The sequence below is a fragment of the Euprymna scolopes genome, chromosome 3 (genome assembly GCF_053919585.1).
Source record: "Euprymna scolopes isolate OS-2025 chromosome 3, ASM5391958v1, whole genome shotgun sequence".
Taxonomy (NCBI): Eukaryota; Metazoa; Mollusca; class Cephalopoda; order Sepiida; family Sepiolidae; genus Euprymna; species Euprymna scolopes.
Genome location: NC_136484.1, coordinates 35,177,172 through 35,197,758, shown reverse-complemented (window position 1 = coordinate 35,197,758; position 20,587 = coordinate 35,177,172). Strand labels below are relative to the sequence as shown.

Here is a 20,587-nt window from a genome sequence, read left to right as displayed (position 1 = left end):
TTTGTTTCTTGTATATATATTTTTTCGGGTAGTCGTTTGTTGTCTTTTCTGCTAAACACTCTTACTAAATAATATCGGCAAAACATCGAAAAGCAAAGAAACAAAAACAGTTTTTAAAAATAATGAAGATTTACTTACTTTAGTAAAATAATCCGAAAGAGCAAAATGGGATATTAAAAAGTAAACACGTAATTACTTTAGTTTTTTAAAGAAAAGAATCGATATAAATATAAATAAGAAGAAAATGGAACCCTTTTCAAGCAGAACTGCTTCGTTTCAGTTTTAAAGTATTGAACGGTGTAGTATTGCGCCGTCGGATTCAGGGTTGTACTATTGTAATGTAAAGAACGCGCAGAAAGGGTTGTAATCAACTGAACTCCTTCTAGTACACTGACAAAAAAATCTTAAACAGATATATAAATAAAATAAAAAGGTTATGTAAGTGTTTTTAAAAAGACACGTAATCGTGTGAGCAGGATATTTTCCTTCTTTTGACACGATAACAAGTAACGTTGCAAAATTTGTGTCGAGAATTGTCTAAAGTTCCGACTTTGTTTTGGGGGCTTTCACTTTAATAAGAACGTATGAGGTGAATTTATTCGACACAATATGATTCAACCCCAAAAATTAAATTAAAGCTAACGTGAATTACGATTAAATTTTAGGTGTTATTGTGGACCCTCACCCCTAAAATAGTAGCGTATATGTGTGTGTGCGTGTGTACAACTCCCAATGACCAAAAAAAAATATAAAGGGCAAATGTGTGTACTCTCCTGGTCAAGAATTGTTAATGCCCATATTAGGATACTTTTGTCAAAGACGACATTATATTGTATACGGACTTTCAATATATAGCATTCTTCAAACCACATTTACATTATTGAGTTACGGTCATTAACATATCACATTAAATTAAATGTATTTCAATAATTACCTCGACATAATAGCTTTGTTTCACCTGTACTAAATTTTAAAAAAAAAATTATTTAATTTATTTAAATTTCAAGTTATATTTGATTTAACTGATTTCATCTGAAATCTGAAACCGTTTTATTTTCAAACCAAAAACCAGAAAATCAAAAGGAGAAATAACTGTGATAGTTTAATTGAAACGGTGCACGTTATTAAATATTTGTTTTCATTTCGAAATATTATTCAAAGCTGAATTATTATTTTTATTTTTAATTCGGAGGAAATTTTTTTCGCTTGTTCTTAATTTTTAAGTAACCTTTTTTATTTGTTAATTAAATCTAATGCCCTCCTTTACTTGCATCCTAACGAAGGCAGAGTAAGTCCGAGACACATGTCAACAAAATCCATCATCCCCTGCTTTTTTTGTTTTTTGTTTATAAATTTAATCGGTGTTGCCCAGGATTTATTATAATAATTATACTATAGCAAGTGTGTTTAATTGCCTGCGAAACAGATGTTCTTATAATTTATTTAATATCTTAAATTAAAAATACTAAATGTTTACGACGTGACCCAGCGTCGTTTAACCCTAGAAAAAAATTATCAATGTCAAGTTTCTTTCCAGCTCCTCAAAAACTTGAAAATGGCAACTTTTAATATTTTCCATGGTGCTGAAAACGAATATCACATTTAAATTTGAGGCAGATAAGTAGTTTTCATGATATGAAAAATTAATTTTTCAAAAAGTTGGAGATCATCTTCCTATATAAATTTAACGTAAAATGGGCACACACTTTCTAACCACCTAATAATTTCTTCGTATCATAAAACAAACTTTACTGCGATATTCGTTTTCAGCACCACCGAAAACCGGCGCTGTTTTTTTACTAAGAAATTCGTTTATGTTTTCATAATTTAGGACGTAAATAATGCTGTCAGTAACATTACATGAGCGGTTTACAAAAAAAAAATTTTGAGGTGCGTATTCAATTATAGAATTTGTATAGTTTTTACCAGGTACTCCTGTGCTTTACTTAACCGCCTCCATATGTAAACAGAATTTTTGTGAAATGTTAAACTGCAGTGGCACCTGTTAACAACTATATAAGTTCTATAATGAAAAAAGAACGAAAAACAAAAGTATGCTTTTGTAAACTTACTAACAGCATAACTAGCGTCCTAAATTATGAGATGAAAAAATGAACGCATTTCTTGGTAAAAAAGAAACAGCGCCAATTTTCAGGAGTGCTGAAAACCAATATCGCAGTTAAATTTGTTTTATGATATGAAGAAATTACTAGGTGACCAGAAAGTGGGTGCTTATTTTAGGTTAAATTTATATAGGAAAGTGATCCCCATTTTTTGCAAACGTAATTTCTTCATATCATGAAAACGTCTTATCTGCCCCAAATTTAAACTTAATATTCGTTTTCAGCACCACGGAAAACCGTTAAAAGTCGCTATTTTAAAATTTCTGGGAGAGTTTTTTTTTTTTTTTATTACATTTTCACCCCAAACAAGGCAAATTGCCACTTTGGTGTAGGGGGCTACTATCAGGGGAAACAACTACTGGGGTACTATGTAGGGATTTGGGCAGCAAGGTGTCGGTTCACGTTACACTTGAACTTCTGCACGTCAGTACTGTTGGGGAAGCAGGGACCTGGAATGGAATTCCAGAGTCTTGCGGTTCTGGGGAAGAAACTATTGGAGTAAAAAGATCTTTTACATCTAGGGATCTCTACAGTGTGGGGGTGGGATCTAGTAGCCTGTCGGGTTTGTCGAGGGTGCTCGCGTCGTGGGGGCACAAGTGATTGCAGTTCGTCAGAGCATTCACCACTAAAATACTTGTAGAAAAGGTAGAGGGATGCAACATTTCGTCGATGGGACAGAGGCTGAAACTTAGATGCCAGTTCCGGGCCTATCAGGTTTGCGACTCTCTTTTGAACCTTGTCAAGGAGCGAGAGAATAGTAGCAGATGCACCAGCCCAGATGTGGCAGCAATACTCCATACATGGGCGAATGGTGGCCGTATAGAGGTACAGGATACTTTCGGGTGTTAGTAGTTTTCTAGCACGGTAGAGAGAGCCTACCTTTCTTGCAGCGGCCCTGGCAATTCCTTCAATGTAATTGTTCCAACTCATGTTTCCTGTGAACGTTAGGCCAAAGAGTTTGAAAGATGGACTCTCAGATAAAGAGTCGTTGGCCATTGCTATGGGTGGTAGAGAGGGTTTCTTGTAATTATTGAATGAAACTAGTTGCCATTGACAATAAAAAATTAAGACCTGTTTTTTTTTTTGTTTTTTTTTTGTTTTTTTTGTGGCCTAATACTTTTAAACAGCCTTTATAAATAATATGAAATAAGAAATTTTGAAAAAAAATAACATTTTAGTGGTGGGGGGTAACTTTTCCATATAAATCTAACGTAAAATGAGCACCCAATTTTTGACCACAAAGCGTTGAACCAGACATGTCATCTCTAGCATTTTTTCAAGTTTGGCGATCGAGGGGGGACAAAACATGACAAATACAAAAGCTTTTACTTTTTTGTGGTGGGCGAGGACAGGAATTACATTTGAAACATAATATAACGGTAAATTTAATTAATTTTTATGAAATTATTCTGTACTTTCACTTAACAATTTTATAAAGAGAACTAACCCCAAAATATGACAAATTCATTTTTTTTTAATTTTTGGATGGGGAGGGGAGGATTGCATTAGAAATATAAATACGAAAAATGTCATTTAATTGTTTTTGGAATTAATTTTTGGTAGATCTTTTTTTTTCTTTTTCTTTTTGCGATCGCACGGGCATTCACTGCTATTTTTATTGAAACAAAAGTTGTAATGATTTATTTTTAATTATCTTTTCTTTGCAGGGGGGGGGTCTTTCCAGTGCTCAATATACGGAGAATACTTTATTCACTTTGTAGCCTTTCTACTGAAATATCTGGTGGAGAGGGTATCACGTACTTCTTTTTTGGGGCGATTACATTTACATGTTTTCATCCGTTCTTTCATTTTTTTCTGGGGATATCCACGTTGCCCATAATGAAAATGATTAGTATACAGGTGCGTTTCAAACAGAACTTTATGGCAACCCAGGCAACGCTGGGTACCCATGCTATATATATATATATATATATATATATATATATATATAGTTGTTTTTACACCCTGTATATATATATATATATATATATATAATTTGACTCAGTCAGAGGTAACCTACATTTAAAATTTCAAGAGTTTTGAGCCAAAATTGGTGAAGGGGTTTTGTAGAGTCTGCAAAGGTCAACTCCTTCAACTTTGACCAACCAAATTTTCACACAAACAATTAATATTAAAAAGCTTGCTGTATGTCTGAATCCCATTCATATAGAATTTCAAATGTTTAAACTTAAAATTGGCTGACTAGATTGATAAAGACCGCAAAGGTCATACGTTTTGAACTTTGAACTCTTGGCAGCCAAATTTTCGGCTAAAAATCCAAGTTAAAACTTTGTCCTATGTCTGAGTATACTTTATGTAAAATTTTAAATGTTTAGACCAAAAATTGGCTGAGTAATTTGGTAGAGACCGGAGAGCTCAATTATTTTTTTTAATTCGATCCCAATTTTGTCCTCTTAACATTTATAGTTTTGGGTATAAATCAAATTAAAATGTTAGATCCATGTGCAAGAAACCTATATCTAAAATTTCAAGACCTAAACTTGGCGGAGAAGTTTGGTGAAAGTTTCTAAACTCATATATTTGAACTTTGACCCCTTTGACAGCCAACTACTTGGCTAAAAACCGATTAAAAGAGTTTCTCCAATCTCAATAACCCTTATATTAAATCTCGAGTCTGTAGATGGGCAATTGACAGAGTAGTTTTGTAGAGAAATGTACACACAGATAGACAATTTCACTTTTAAAGATATACTAGCAGTCCAGCCCGGTTTTGTTTGGACTATGTACTATTCATAACGTTATGTGCATATGTATATACATATATTCAAATGTTTAACTCATGTCCAGGTAATCTACATTTAAAATTTCAAGTGTTTAAACCCAAAATTGGCGGAAGAGTTTGATAGAGTCTGCAAAGGGAAACTCTTTCAACTTTTACCTTACTGCCAGCGAACATTTCGCCCAAAAACTGATTAAAAAAGCTTGCTGCATGTCTGAATACCCTTATGTAAAATTTCAAATGTGTAGACCAGAAATTGGCTGGGTAATTTGGTAGAGACCGCAGAGGTCATTTTTTTTTTCTTTTGATTTGACTCCAATTTTTACACCTAAACATTTATTTTTGGGGTCTCGAATCAAATTACAAAGTTTGATTTGTGTCCAAGTAACCTGCATCTAAAAGTTCAAGTGTTTAAACCCAAAATTGGCAGAGGGGTTTGGTAGAGTCTTCAAATGTCAAATCGTTAAACCATTTCACCTTGAGGGTCAAATTTCTGGCCAGAGGCGATTAAAAAGATTTTCTCAAATCCTAATTTCACTTCTCTCAAATCTTCAGTCTTTAGAGCGAAAATTCACAGAGTTATTTGGTATGGAAATGTACACAGACACAAACACGCCACGCACATGCATCCCCAGATTTTTACTTTTATAGATATATAGATAGATTATATTTGATCCAATATATAGTAATAATGTATAAAGTTTTTTAAAAAATGATACGTGCGCCACCACCGAGAATCGAAAGCAAAACGTTTTGCTTACGATTCACGTTTTCTTTGACGTTAATGCCTGAGTTATGAAGACATGTATACTACAGGGCTTAAAATTAAAACATGAATCAATAGCTATTACGTTATGCATGCATATTCGTAATGCCGTCGTTCGACCTTCACTTGGCAAATTCCAATATTTTTTTTAATTTTCACATTTTCCGCCGATTTTCCCCGGTTAAAACTCAAATATTACGTTTCGCGTGGATTCGAATACCTTATATATTAAGTTTCATGTCTGTAGACCAAAAACGGATAGAGGAGTTTGTTAGGCAATTCTTTTTTAACAAATATATATACGCATACATTAATATATTACATAGAAAAATGCAGCATTAAAAGTAATATGGTTAAGATTAAACTTAGAAAAGTAAAAAGACTAGTTGTTAAAACTGGAAGGTGCGTGCCTAATCCTAAACGTGGTTTCCATCAACAAAGTGTTTTCCCCATAACTGCCCGACTGTAGAACTCTGTCCCGCTCGTCTGCTTTCCATCTGACTACAAGATCGTCGTCTTCAAGTCCCACCTAAACAAGTTCTTATTGAACCGTCCTCGTAAATAATATGATCATAGCAAATTTCTAATACGATTACTAATCTACTCTTCCAATGATTACAATACACACATTAACCCTTATCCTCAAGTGGCCTCCGGATCATTATAAGTAGTAACCTCTTGAAAAATTAAATAAATAAAACAGGGTGTTGCATTCTTACACGTTCTGTAGAGGTGCCCAAATGTCGGGAATCTTTCTTCTTTCTTTTTTTTTTTTATTCTTTCCTCGAATCGTTTGCCTTTGGAATTCTCTCCCTGGCTCCTGTTTCCCCGACTGTGCTAATATGCAAAAACATAAATGAAACGTTAACAAACGTTTTGCAATACAACTCCCCATTTAGAATGTCACCTATAAATGTTGGCTCTATCAACATTAGCTCCTTACATCTCTTCGGCAATATACGTTGTCAAGAGTGAATTAAGTAACAAAAATAACCCAATATAATCTAATATTAAAGGTTACTCCCATGCATTACTACCTCCCCCTAATAAAAAATTGACAACAAACAAACATCTACGTCCACCCTCGTTCCCATTACAATATTTTTTCGAGGTGGGGGCAATTGATAGCTAGCAAAGAAGAGCAAAATCAGATAATGCTATTTGACTAAAAAAAATTTTAAAAAGACAAAAGGCCGAATAACGGGACCTGACGTCAGCTATTAGTGACAATCGTACAGCAAAAAAAAAATAAATAAATAAAATAATAGAATAAATAAATAAATAAATAAAAATAAAGCGTCACCAGGTTTTTTTTTTTTATTATTCTCTCTCCATTGTTGTGTGTTGAGTCAGGCTTGTTGTTTCTTCGCCGATGTCACGCCTCACGGACAACATCCGGGTTTCGCTGTTGTCAAGCGAGATTTAGGTCACCCTGCGAAAATAACAACAATAAAAAAAAAATGCCAGCTCGTCCGGTCTGTGCAGCAATGTATGGGCCCCAACTCCATCCACTTACTAACGAGCATGGAGTTGAGGTTTCTTTTGCCTGAAATACGAACATTCTGGTTCACTTGCCCCCAAATTAATTTATGTTCTCGACCGTTTTACAAATCAGACGACAGACACCAGATGGCGTTCTTTTTTTTTTTTTTTTTTGCTGTTGTTTGCTATTGGCCATTATTTTATCGTTGACCGTTATATTTTATTATCTTTTGTGTATATGGGTTTTGTATCATCCGAACCTGCATTTCCGTAACTTTTCTTTTACAAGAGAGTCAGCTTCCCAAGGCCTAAAAGTCACTCGAGGATAAGGGGGTAATGAGTGTAAGATGGTTGGTGTAACAACAGCATAGTGAAAAGTAGTAGTGAAAATTGGGTAGAATTTTATTATTTAAGAAATCGACTCAACAACAACTTCTTTATATTAGGTTTGCAGACGGCCATGTTATAGTCAGTTCGAACGTAGGTCGAAGCACAGTTTCACGGGCGGGCCGTTCACGAGAAAGAATCTTTTTTATGGAATAGGCACAGATAGAGAGTAAGGGAAATTGTTGACAGTGGTTGTAGCTAGACGAGTGCTTGTTGTGAAAATTGTGTGGGGTGGGGTAATAGATTGAAGCTCACTGTGAAAATAACGATACAGAAGAGACAGATTCTAAACGTCTCTTCTCTAAGAAAGAGGTTGCAGGCAGCAGAAAAGGACATCACCTACTAGAATGCGAAGTTGGTTTTGAACCCTATCAAGCCATGAACGGGTGGTCAGGACAGCTAATTCAATCTGTTTCGTATAACGTATCAAAATGCAGGTACGACATCATCTCTATATTGTAATCATAAATTCTAGAATACTATTATCAAGCGATTATTCTTTACTTAATTTTCTATAAATATAACGTAAGGCATGCCTTCACACACACGCGCGCGCGCGCACACACACACACACACACACATATATATATATATATATATATATATATATATATATATATATATATATATATACATGGCCATGCAAGGCCACAGGAGAGACAACTGAAGCAGCAAAACCGACATATATATATATATATATATATATATGTGTGTGTGTGTGTGTGTGTGTGTGTGTGTGTGTGTGTGTGTGTGTGGCGTCCAAAACTAAGGGGCAACATTTTAAAACATAATATTTGTTAGAAATAACAACTGTGAAAAGCTGAAATATATACAACTGGGAGTCGTTATCATCCATAACAACCTACTAAAATTTGAATCATTTGCAAAGCATAGAAAAAGAATGATAACAATTATTTATTTTCAAAATAGGAACGTCCAAAAGTAAGGGACACGATTGAGAAAAACAATGTAAACAACCAAAAAACAATAAGAATTCAAGTACAATCAATATTTAGTAAATGATCCCTTGCTCATCTTCGACTAAAAGAACGAATCCGTTCTTGACAATCCTCGATACTAATAATTAATATTTAGCAAAGGTAAAGCAGCAAATTAATTTTAACGATGTTCATACCAGAACGCTTATACCGAAGTAGGACAAAATGTACTTTTTATTCGTTTTACATAAGTATTTATATGTCGTTACACATTCATGAGCATGTTTCGGTCAGCCAGTTACAGAAAACATCTCTTTACGCTATGCCTCTTATACAAAAGTAGAGGGTCTAGTAAGATGTAACTTCCTGAGCGAAACATGTTTCTGAATGTGTAGCTACATATAAATGCTCATGAAAAAAAAAACAAATAAAAAGTAAGAAGTGTCTTCAATAAATTTCCAGACATTTTCGTGTGAGCGTTTTTATTGATAGTACACACATGAAACTTTAGTCCCCTTCGAATAATCTCTTCCGGTTTAAATGCACTTGTAATGTTTCAACTCCTCAACTCTCTCATAACGAGAAGCTCTAAGGTTTTCCTTAAGCTTAGGGAATAACCAAAAGTCGCATGGAGCGAGATCTGGATTATAAGGACGTTGAGGAACTGTCTTGATGTCAATCCTGGTCAAATAGTCTGTAACAACGATGAAGTTGTGGACTGGTACATTGTCCTGGTGGAAATGCCACTGACCCGATTTGAAGAATCTCTTCCTAAACTCCCTCAAAACATCAGCAGAATAGTCCTTGTTAACTGTCTGTCCAACGGAATCCAGTGCATGTAGATCATGCCTGTGCTGTCAATAAAAGGGATCATCATAACTTCTGTCTGATCTTCTTGGGTCTGGGAGAGCCAGCCTTCATCACAGGTCACTCGAGCATAAAGAAGTGCGGGATCTGAATTAAGCAGATCGACCATCTCCCTGCTGTCATGACAATATATTTCTTTCTGATTTTCTCTGAGCATTTTTGGAACAAAGTTCGCGCAAATCTTTCGCATCTTCAGTTCCTCGTGAATAATTGTATCTAAAACTCTTGTGTTTTGACTTCTTTACTCCTTCCCCACCTCTCATCATCACTCACATACATCCTGCCGTTCTTGCGTTTCTTATGCCACACAAAAGCTGATGCTCATGCAAGATGGTCCAAAAGAATTCTGACGCATTCCATACGTATATGTGGTTTTTCTTCTTAGTTTAAAAGAATTTTATTGCATATCGTCCTTCTAAATTCTTCCCCCGTCCAGATCGTATCAACTGCTATTATCCAGAGATCAGGAGACAGAGTTCCCAGTAAAAGCACGTTGGCTCTCCTAGATCCAAAACGGCCATACAGAGCGCATCTAACAAGAAACTTGTGGTGACCCCACCTTTTTTCGGCATGATCTATATGAACTGGACAGACAGTCAACAGGGAATAATATTTTGATAAATTAAGGGAGTTCAGGAAGAGATTCTGTCTGAATAGGCCAGCACTCCACCAGGACAATGCGCCAGTCCACAACTCCATCCTTGTCACAGACTATTTGGTGAAGATTGACCATCAAGACATTTCCTCGCAGCCCCTATAGCCCTACCTCGCTCCATGCGACTATTGATTATTTCCTAAGATCAAGGAAAACCTTAGAAGCTATCGTCATGAGACAATTGTGTATATGAAAGAGGATGTGAGAAGGGTCATTGACACGCTCATACAAGAGGGCATTCATTGGGCCTTACAGAAGTTCTTGGAACGGTACAACAAGTGCATTGCAGCCAGAGGAGATTACTTGGAAGTAGACTAGAGTTACATGTATGTACTATCAATAAAAGTGGGCATTCAAAAAAATCAGGAAACTTATTAAAGACACCTTATACTTATCGTTTATAAGTTGTTGTTTTTTTTATATTGAAGTAGTGTTTTTAAGTTTCTTACATTAAGTAGCTCTGTGCCTTCTCTGGGGCGGTTTACATAAAAATGTACCCATCTACCTTACATTATCATAAGTAAACATTCATGCCAGACCTTGTCGAATGCTTTGGATTGATACAGGCGCTACCACCTTAGCAAATGCGTCCCGAGATGCCCTTTAAGTATATCTGTGATTGAACAGCCTTATTTAATTTCATAATATTCTTTAGAAAGAAGTTTAACATTAGCGAGGTAATAGACTATTTTGCGATTGAATATTTAACTAAACTTGATCCGTATATTTATCTTATGTTAATAGTATTAATGCTCATTTAAATTAGTAACGCTTTAAGGAAGAAGTGTTGGCTAATTAGTAAAAATAAAATATAATCCAAATAAGCTATATCGAATAAATAATTAGAATTAGAATCAGCCACTTATTCCTCATGCACTTAACTTTATCTAAGATATAAACCATTCGGATAAACCCAAAGTCATTCAATATTACTTTTCATATATTTATTTTCTTTAGTCATGTTTTTATTTGGCTCTTTGAAATTGTATTCTCTCTGGGGCCTTTGAGGGACGCTTTATTTGGGCATACTTTGTAGTCAGCCTATTGTTGGTTAAGTGAGTCACTGTTTAGATGGTTAGTTTGTCACGTGCTGTGAAACACAGGTGAGTGTTTCTTTCTTTTTTTTTTTGTATTTGTAAGAGGTCGATTGACGTACGTGACGAATGATTGGTTTTTATGGTGTGGCCGGGCGAATAGTAGTTAAACGGCAAACACAACCCGACAAATAAATAGGTAACTGCATAGGTGCGTAGATAAAAATACATCACGAAACAAACATCTCGAAAAATATGTAATTTATTAGATCACTGATTCATCTCGGATTTAATTCTCTCAGTTAGGAATATTTGAGCTTGAAAGGCCAATTTAATATTGATAAATGTAAAATGAAATATAAAATCACAGGATGGAAAGATAAATTGTCGCGCTAAAGAAGACGACATGATTCCATTTCCGTCTGATGAAAACCGGTTTCTTTTTTCTTTCTTTTTTGTGTGTGTGTGTTGCGGACCATCTTCTAGTTGGCCACTTGTGTGCAAATCCAAAGAGCGAGTGAAGCATTATGTCATGTTTGAAAGTGACACAATATTCAACAAGCGAGAGCAAAGATTCGCCGCTGCATAACTCATACTTTTACCGATTCCAGTTATGACAACAGGGTCATTGCCAGCACTCTCAAAATGCATCGCTCGATTGCCACGAATAACAATTTCCGGGCACGGTTATAGTTTTTGGTGAAGTTTCAAGCCATCTCACAATTTCGAAGTCGGCTAGAAAGTCAACACAAAAATTTACCTGGATGTGATGAAGAGTGTGGTGACCCTCTGGTGAAAATAGGTGGCAGCTAACAGACCTGGATGGCGCAGTAAAACTTGGCGCTGGTCCACGTTCAAAGAGACCTAGGCTTGGCTTCTCACTGACCCCTCCTTACCCAACCTGAACTCGCCGGACTACTTCGTTTTATCATACGTCGAGAAACTCACCAGCATTACCTCCCACAACACCAAAGCCAGCCTGATCAACACCATCCGCCGAGTATTCGTCGAGCTCCCGCTGGCGATAGTTGAAAGGACATGCTCCCAGTTCCGACCAGTATCGATTCGGAGATTGAGGTTGAAGACGGCTACATTGAATAGGTGTCAGCTTTACTACATAATCAAGTTACCTGAATTGATTATTTCAATAAAAGTTTAGAAATAAAAATGTCCGCTTTCTCTCTGTCTATCCGACTCTCTCTCTCTCTCTCTCTCTCTCTCCCTCTCTTTATATATATATATATGAAGAGAGAGAGATATACATATAGATATTTGGCACTCATGCAGAGAGTGTTCCGCGCTGAAATAATAATCTTATTATTTAAAAAGCCATTCTTAACATGGAGAGGGAGGGTGTTTTGTACCTATTCTGTACTTTAACCTTACAATTGAATATTAAAAAAAACACATAATAAAACTTTAATTAAACGTGGAAATACGATTTTAAAAATAGTGCGGATCACTCTCTGCATTAGCACCAGTTATTTATTAAGCGCAATTTTCTGTGTATACGTTTGTATGTACAGCTAAAAGTTAAATAAGTCTATCCAAAGACACAAAATGTTTATATTTTCTTGATCGGTGTTACCTCGGATTTAAAATATCTAAAAATAAACCAAAATTATTCATTCTTTAGCAGTAAGTTGAATCAGAGGAATAGTCAGCCATTTTTAATGTTATATATTATATAAAAGAGAAGTGAAAGAAGAAATGGGCAAGAGGGGTTTGGGAAAACGGGTGAAGTGGAAAGAGAGAATATAGAGAGACGTGTGTAGGGAAGTATATATCAGGTTAGTGCAAAAATAATATCGTTTTTCACATGTGTTAATTTATGTATGATTCTGAATTAATTCATTAATAGATATGGCCATGTTAAACATCATTTTGAATCGCGTTTTTCGCTTTATCGAATAATGTTATACTCTACCGTACTCAATATCTTCGTTCATTTTTCGCAGGCTTTTCAACAGCATGGACAACTTTAAAATCCGCACGATTTCCTTGTTTCAGTTCAAACTAGGCCGAAACAGCTCGTGATATTAATGATGCGTTTGGCACAGGAACCACTAATGAACGTGTGGCACAACGCTGGTTCAAGAAATTTCGCAATCGTGATGAGAGCCTCGAAGAAGACGGTCGCGGCCAACTGACTGTGGTTGATAACGAACATTTGAAAGCTTTAATTGAAGCCGATTCTCGCAAAACCACACGAGAAGTTGCTGTTGCACACGAGATCGACCACTTAAAAGTCGTTCGCCATTCAAACAAATAGGGAAGTCAAAAAAGTTTGATAAATGGGTGCCGCATTAATTGAATGATAATAAAAAAATTGTCGTCTTGAGATGTCTTCTACGTTCTTTCTGCGCGACCAAAACGACTCAATTCTCGAGCGGACTGTGACGTGTGATGATAAGTAGATCCTCTACGACAACCGGCGACGTTCGGCATTGTGGTTGGATGCCGGGGAAACTCCACAACACTTCTCGAATCCGAAATTGCACCAAAACAATTTTAGTGACTGTTTGGTGGTCTGCGGCCGGTCTGATCCATAACAGTTTCCTTATTAAGGTAAAACGATCACAACGGAGAAGTGCTGCAAATAAAGTGACGAAATTTACCAGATGTTCGATCGTATGTGGCGGAGATTAGTCAATATTAAGGGACCAATTCTTCTCCATGACAACGCTCGCTGCAGAAGCTGAATGAATTGGGCTACGAGACTCTGCCTCATCCGCCACATTCACCAGACATCTTGTTCACCGATTATCACATTTTCAAGCATCTCGATCCCTTCCTGTGCGAAAGATGCTTCAAAAGCCGAGATGATGCCGAATCGGCCTTCAATTATTTCATCGCTTCTAGAACCCCTGATTTCTATGCTAATGGGATAAATAAACTTGCGTCTTGTTGGAAAAAAATCTGTCGATGCTAACGGTTTTATTTCGATTAATAAAGTTCATTATGAAATTAGTTAAGATCTTTCGAAGTTGAACGTCAAACGACGAGATTATTTTTGCACCAACCTAATACATAAAAGTTTTCATATAAACATATTACACACAGTTTTATGTCTTTATATATGTGCCAGTACCAATGATGAATTCGACTCTCCGGGGGCTAGCATACCTTTCTGACAAACCAGTCAAATGAAGAGTTTAGCTATATTAAATTCCAGTTGGACTGCAACTTGATTGCATTTTTACATACGGATTATCAAACAGGACTTATGGACTCTATAGCAACTTTTTATTTTTGTCTCTCACCTAATTATGACCGGAATAAAACTATTTCTAAGTACTTTCTGCGTTAATCTGTCTTTCGGTAACTTGATATGGCGGAAGCAATTAAATTTGTGCTAAGTCTAGGTAGACGTTATATTGACACAGTTAATCTGGTAGCACACTCGAGAAGATAAAGTTATCCTGAAAAGGTATTATATGCTTTTTATAGGAAACGCCTAAGATATGTTATATATGTATATAATGGCTACCAACAGGTTAGACAATTATAACCATATGTGGTGCATGTAGAATTTAAATTGAATATGAATTCAGAAAAAAATGCTATATACATTTATACAAAATCTTGAGGAATGTAGTTTTATACCATTTTATGTTCTTTTAAACAAAGATCAAGATATAATGCTTCTAAACCTAATGTCTAAATCCCTCATTACAATTTTCATCAAAATCAATAAAATTTTATCCTCAAAGTGTTCAATATTTAAAGCTAAAGCGGAAGTGATCTTAAAGGAATATTGAAATGCAGGGAATTTTGTTAAATTGTTTCGTAATGACTATAGATAAAATACAATACAAATTTTAAATAATTGGATTTTCTAAATGTGTTCTATTCCTGTATTATGCCGCTTTAAAACCTTTTTTCAATTTTTTTAAAAGAAACTTGAATTTGAAGAAACTAGGTCTAATGCCTATTGTTTAGATTCGCAAAAGTCGGTCTGAAATTCCACAACGGAAATCACATTTAACTCACTTACATAAAACTAAATATAGTCTAAATTACAGACCCTTTCGCCTATAAGTTAACAAAGTTATAATTCCATTATTTAGATGAAACAAATACTCAGTTATTTAAAGTACTAGCGGCTGCGCTGCATAAGCACACATAATGCCGAATCAAACACTAAATCGTATACATTCAACATCAAGTACACTCAACATCGTCTTACCATCAACGCTGACCCTGTGGACTCGGAGTATGGAACATTCCCATATGCACAAAATAAAAATACCCTAACTAAGGGTAAGGATAATGAGTAAACGTTGGATAAAATGATGGTTAAAATTATTACCAGTTTGCCAGGATTCGAATTTGGAATCTCCTGCTCCGTCGCCAGACGCGTTATCAACTGTGCCATAAGCCCTGTTCGTATGCCGTAAGATGTTACCGCGACTGTATACAGACACTGCTAAATTCCGTTTGTATGGGCAGGTAACTTTTTCGAAAATTGCACGGAATGGTCCCAAACCCCTATTTCTGGCTTTTGTGTGACTCGGCATTGTTCGTTACGAACCTTATATAGATAACAACAATTTAGGGACTCACACCTTCCAAAGGAAAAAAAAAGAATTTTTCAATTCGGTGCATCCGTTCGAAAGTGTTTTGGTATATATATATATATATATATATATATATATATATATATATATATATATATATATATATAGGTCATTAGGTCATTATATTATTACCTGTTGTACCCTGCCACGCGTTGCTATGGCTAAATTTAGCGCAATGGAAAAATATCCAAAAAGAGAAAATGCATGTTTCTTATATGATTAATTTCCCAGTACGTGTGGATACACAATGTTTTATTGTTCCATTTTCTAAGATTTTTTTGTTTGCTGACTCTTGAACACGAAATATATATTGCCCATGTACGAGACAATCAGTGTGTAGATGTAAGCCACACAACTGTAAAGATTATCCCCGAGCTTTGTTGATGATGATTGCAAACGACAATCAAATTGGAAAGTGCAAGTAAAACAGCGTATTCGGTGGAATCATAGGAATGCGTGGAATGAAGATATCTTAACCTCTGAAAGGTCCTGTTAGAATTGTTGCTTCTTTGATCTTGTTCATTAATTTTCTTATTGTTAGCCAAGTGCCATTACAAAGCTTGATTTAGTATATATTTGTCAACATGAAAATTAGTACACCAGTTTTCAATTGCAGTACATGCGGTTGAATTCCTAGCAAATCTTGTGAATTTAAAAATTCTGTTCAATAATTAACCACTTCATCTGTTTCTACAACCGTGTTGATGGGCTTGTGTATGTTACTACTTCACTTGGAATCTTAAGCTGAGTAATATCATTAAGTTCATGTGCGTCTTTGTATTGAGCTCAAGAATAGCCTGTTAACTCAGCCAACTGAAATTAATTTTAATATCTAGAAAAACGTTTTTTACCAACTCTTCTATTGATGTAACTAAATGACAGAAGTTAAGAGTCAACGAAATTCACCCTTAACTCGGATCAGCTGGCATTTTACCATACCCACTTTCTCACAATTGATGCGAAAAGTTATCTGCTGATCGAGCGTTCTGCAACTGGACATGCATATATTGAGTTAAGTTTAATGTCTTTACATGGCGTCAAGAAGTATAGTATTTGACGTAAGTATTTGTTTCATCTTCTGGTGTTGATTGAGGAATTACAAGTAACGCTTGTCTGAAATCTCTTGCAAGCAATATTACTGCATTCCCAAATGGTCTGAAATTGCCACACAAATCTTGCAAGGATCATCAAGAACCTCAAGTGATTTTTGTGTGCCATTGTGCATTCATCCCAAACAATAAGTTTGCATTTCTGCAATATTTTTCCCATGCTGGATATTTTGAAGAAATTGGACATGGATGTTTTGAAAAATTGAATGTTTAATAGTGATGTCAAAGCAGAAAGAGTAGTTCTTCTACTTGCTAGTAAGTTCGCAACTATTCCGAATGCGGCAAGAGCTAAGGCTATGTCATTTTGTCATCAAATAGCTGCCAAAACGAATTTAATTAGAAAGGTGTTACCAGTTCCTCTTGGTGGTGTTTAAAGTAGCAGTAATTTCCAAATAACTTCTATTTTCACAGTAAGTAAATTAAGTGACTAAAACAGGATTTATCCATGTTTTCACAATGTCTTATTCACTGTAATTAATTTAGGTGACAAAAATAGGATTGTTTCATGTTTTAACAATACCCTATAAACTGTAATTACTTTAGGAGACTAAAATAGGATGAAGGATTAGAGATGGATGGATAGAGAGAAAGATAGCTAGGGATAGAAAAAGAGAAAGAAAGGGAGATAGAGAAAGACATAAAGGATTAAGAGATAGAGACAGAAAGAGGGGGAGGGAGAGACAGAGAGGGAGAGCGACAGAGGAAGAGAAGGAAAGAGAGAGAGGTGAGGAATAATGGCTAAGATCAAAGTGTAGTATCTGTTCTTATCAGATTAATATCTAATAGGCCCCTCGCATGGAGGGATCACGATATTAAACTAATTTTTTGTGACCTCGGTCAAGGTTTAGGAGCTTGCTCCCTCTTTTCCACGGGTTGGCCTGGTATTGCACTTTTTTTTGTCTTGGGAGTTGGAGCAAATCGCTCAGGACCGTGGACGTTGGTGGGCAGATGCGGATGGCTTATGCCCCACCAGGGCTCAAAGAGAGATGGAAAGGGTGATGGAGAGAAAAAGTTAAGGAAGATATGGATGGAGAGAGAAAAAAAGACAGAGGAAGAAAGAAAGGAAGAAAGTGACAGAAACTGAGGGTGAACTAAACTTCGCCGTTTTCGTCCTCAGTAGAGGAGAACTCCTTGTAGACTGAGGCAAATTTTATTTTTTTCCTATCCTGTGTACCCCTTTTTGTGGAGTCGAGTTTTCCACACATTAAGAACCAACCGGTACTTGTGAAAAATTTGAACAAGACGTACCTAACTGACTGCTCGGCTTTGCTCGAAACATGACATCAACTACGGCTTTCGCCGAGTGTCGCTGATTATCAAAGCCTAACAAGGCTACTCAAGGAAAATACGAAAGAAAACATGTAAAATCAACAGAAAATAATAAACAAAAATATAACAAATTAAAAAGAAACAACGACTTACCGTCTGTTTTATTCTTGTAAACATTGCTAAAAGAAAAAAAGTTTTGTTTTGTTTTTGTTTTGTTTTTTGTTTTTTGCACGTGTAAAATCACAATCGTTAGTTTTCGGCGTTTAAAAATGGTCGACTTTCGTTGAAAAGAAACGATATCGAATAATTTTTTTTTTTTAATATTGTAATATTTGGTAATTTAGAATATATAAAAACACGCTTTGATTAGATAAAAACGTTATGTCGATATAAACGCAATGTCGAGGAAATAGCTTCAGTGCTTTTTTTAGTTTATCGATTACGAACAAACATACATTTCACATTTTTATTTATATAGACTTATTCATACGAACAAACATACATTTTACATTTTTATTTATATAGACTTATTCATATTTATATCAAGCGACATATGTAATAAAAATGCAAATCAAAACATGTTCTTTCTGGAAACTGATTTTATCTTAATTGTTGCATATTATGAACTTCATAATCTCTGTGATCATCTTGTTATTATAATTTAAGCATAACCAGTTATTTTAAGCGTTTTATTTTCTATAACTTACTAACTTTCTTTCAATAAAATCATTAACTATTATAACTTATAACTATTTATTTATTTGATGACTGTTATCCTCATCTTCATGGTCTTTGTTTCACCACGTTTCTGCCAACTATTCCTCCGGCCTTCTTCAGGTGGTTAACCGCATTAACTGCATCTTTTAACTGTATCCTCAGTAATTACTGCCTTCCATAATTATTGTTGTTTAACCACGTTTTCGCCAACTAATCCTCTGGGCAGGATTGAAACTGTTATCTTCAGACAATGCTTACCGGGAACTGTAGAGATTCAACGCCTTTATCCACTGCGCCACGATTTGGTTTTTAGATCTTATAAATCAAAGTGTTCGTTCTTATCTGGGCTCCCATTGTCGAATGGTATCTGTATCGAATGGTATTATATAATTTTTATTAGAATGCTTTGAGATGAGTGATTTTTATATTTATTTATTTATTTTATTTGCGGTGTTTTATCTTTATCTTTATAGTTTTCTTCTGAAGAAGGCCAGAGGAATAGTTGGCCGAAACTTAGTGAAACAACAGCAACTATAAAGAGGAGCATAACAGTCCGTGAATAAAAAAATAAATATACAAATTACTCATCACAACGTATTCGAATGAAAAAGCTAGATATTTTGTTTTAAAATAATACTGACTTGGATTATTATGATGTATTAAATTTATTTTTAACCATTTATTTATTTATACACCCATAATATTTTTTGTATTGATATTCATATTAAAAACCTTTTTTTATTTGTTTAAAAAGAAAATACAACTTTGTTATACATGGGCCATGGAATTGCATTCATCTGCAAAAGACTGTGGAACTCTCTTCCGTTTGCCTGTTTCCCACCTGTCTACAACCTGTATGTCTTGAAATCCAACATAAACAAATTCCTGACAAACCGCCCCTTCAGTAAGACACTCTATCAAATCTTCAATACTAATGATTACTACAATACTATCTGATTGACTACTGTACACAAAATAACCCTTATCCCTGAGTGGCCTCCGGGCCTTGATAAGTGGTGACCCCCATCTAAAAAAAAATCTAGCTAATTTGCATATTCTCTTAAACATTCGTTTTAATTAATTTCCTATTAATTTTTCGGTGTTCTCATAATACGATCGTCTAGAGTTAACTATTACGTGTAATTATGTTCATGCATATATTCTACATGATTTATACTTGCGTATTATTGTATTTATTTGCTTCCCCACCAAAGCAAATTAGGCACAAGGCCGTTTTTAATGTGGGGTAAGAAAGCTCCCCTAAAAGTAGTCAAAAAGGGGGCACTCTGGTTACCAAAAATAATTGTCCCAGTATAGAGGATTTTCCCTCCATTGACTGTTACAAATTATCTTAAGTACAGTATCTGCAGAACAGATACTACACTTTCATCCCGACCCGAAGGCCAAGAACAACAGAAAAAAGGCGAGCCTTGCGTAAAATACATATAGTAAACACAAAACTCTATATATATTTATGCATGCGAATATATTTTTCTTAAAATAATATTTGCCTGCCAATCTCCTCCGTCAGTTTTTGGTCTACATACATGAAACTTTATATATAGGGTGTTCGAGCCCATGCGAAACTTTATATTTGTATTTTAGCCGGGTAGAATCGGTGCAAGAATGTGAAAATATTTTAAAAAATGGAATTTGCCAGGTGAACGCCGAACAACGGCATTTCGAATATGCATGCGTAAGGTAATAGCTATTTGTTCATGTCTTAATTTTTAACCTTGCAGCAAGCGTATCTTCATAGCCCAGGCATTAATGTCAAAAGAGAAGTAGATCGTAAGCTAACCGTTTTGGTTTCGATTCTCCGTGGTGACGTATGAGTTATTATTTTGTTAAACTTTATAAATCATTACTATATATTGGGTCCAATATAATAATATAATAATAAATCCGAAATCTGCATTT

The 20,587-nt window shown here is 35.2% G+C and overlaps 1 pseudogene; it reads left to right on the top strand.

Annotated features, from left to right (window-relative positions):
* Window positions 1–17,415: 17,415 nt before the first annotated feature.
* LOC145263909 (U2 spliceosomal RNA) lies at window positions 17,416–17,594 on the top strand (annotated as a pseudogene).
* Window positions 17,595–20,587: the final 2,993 nt, after the last annotated feature.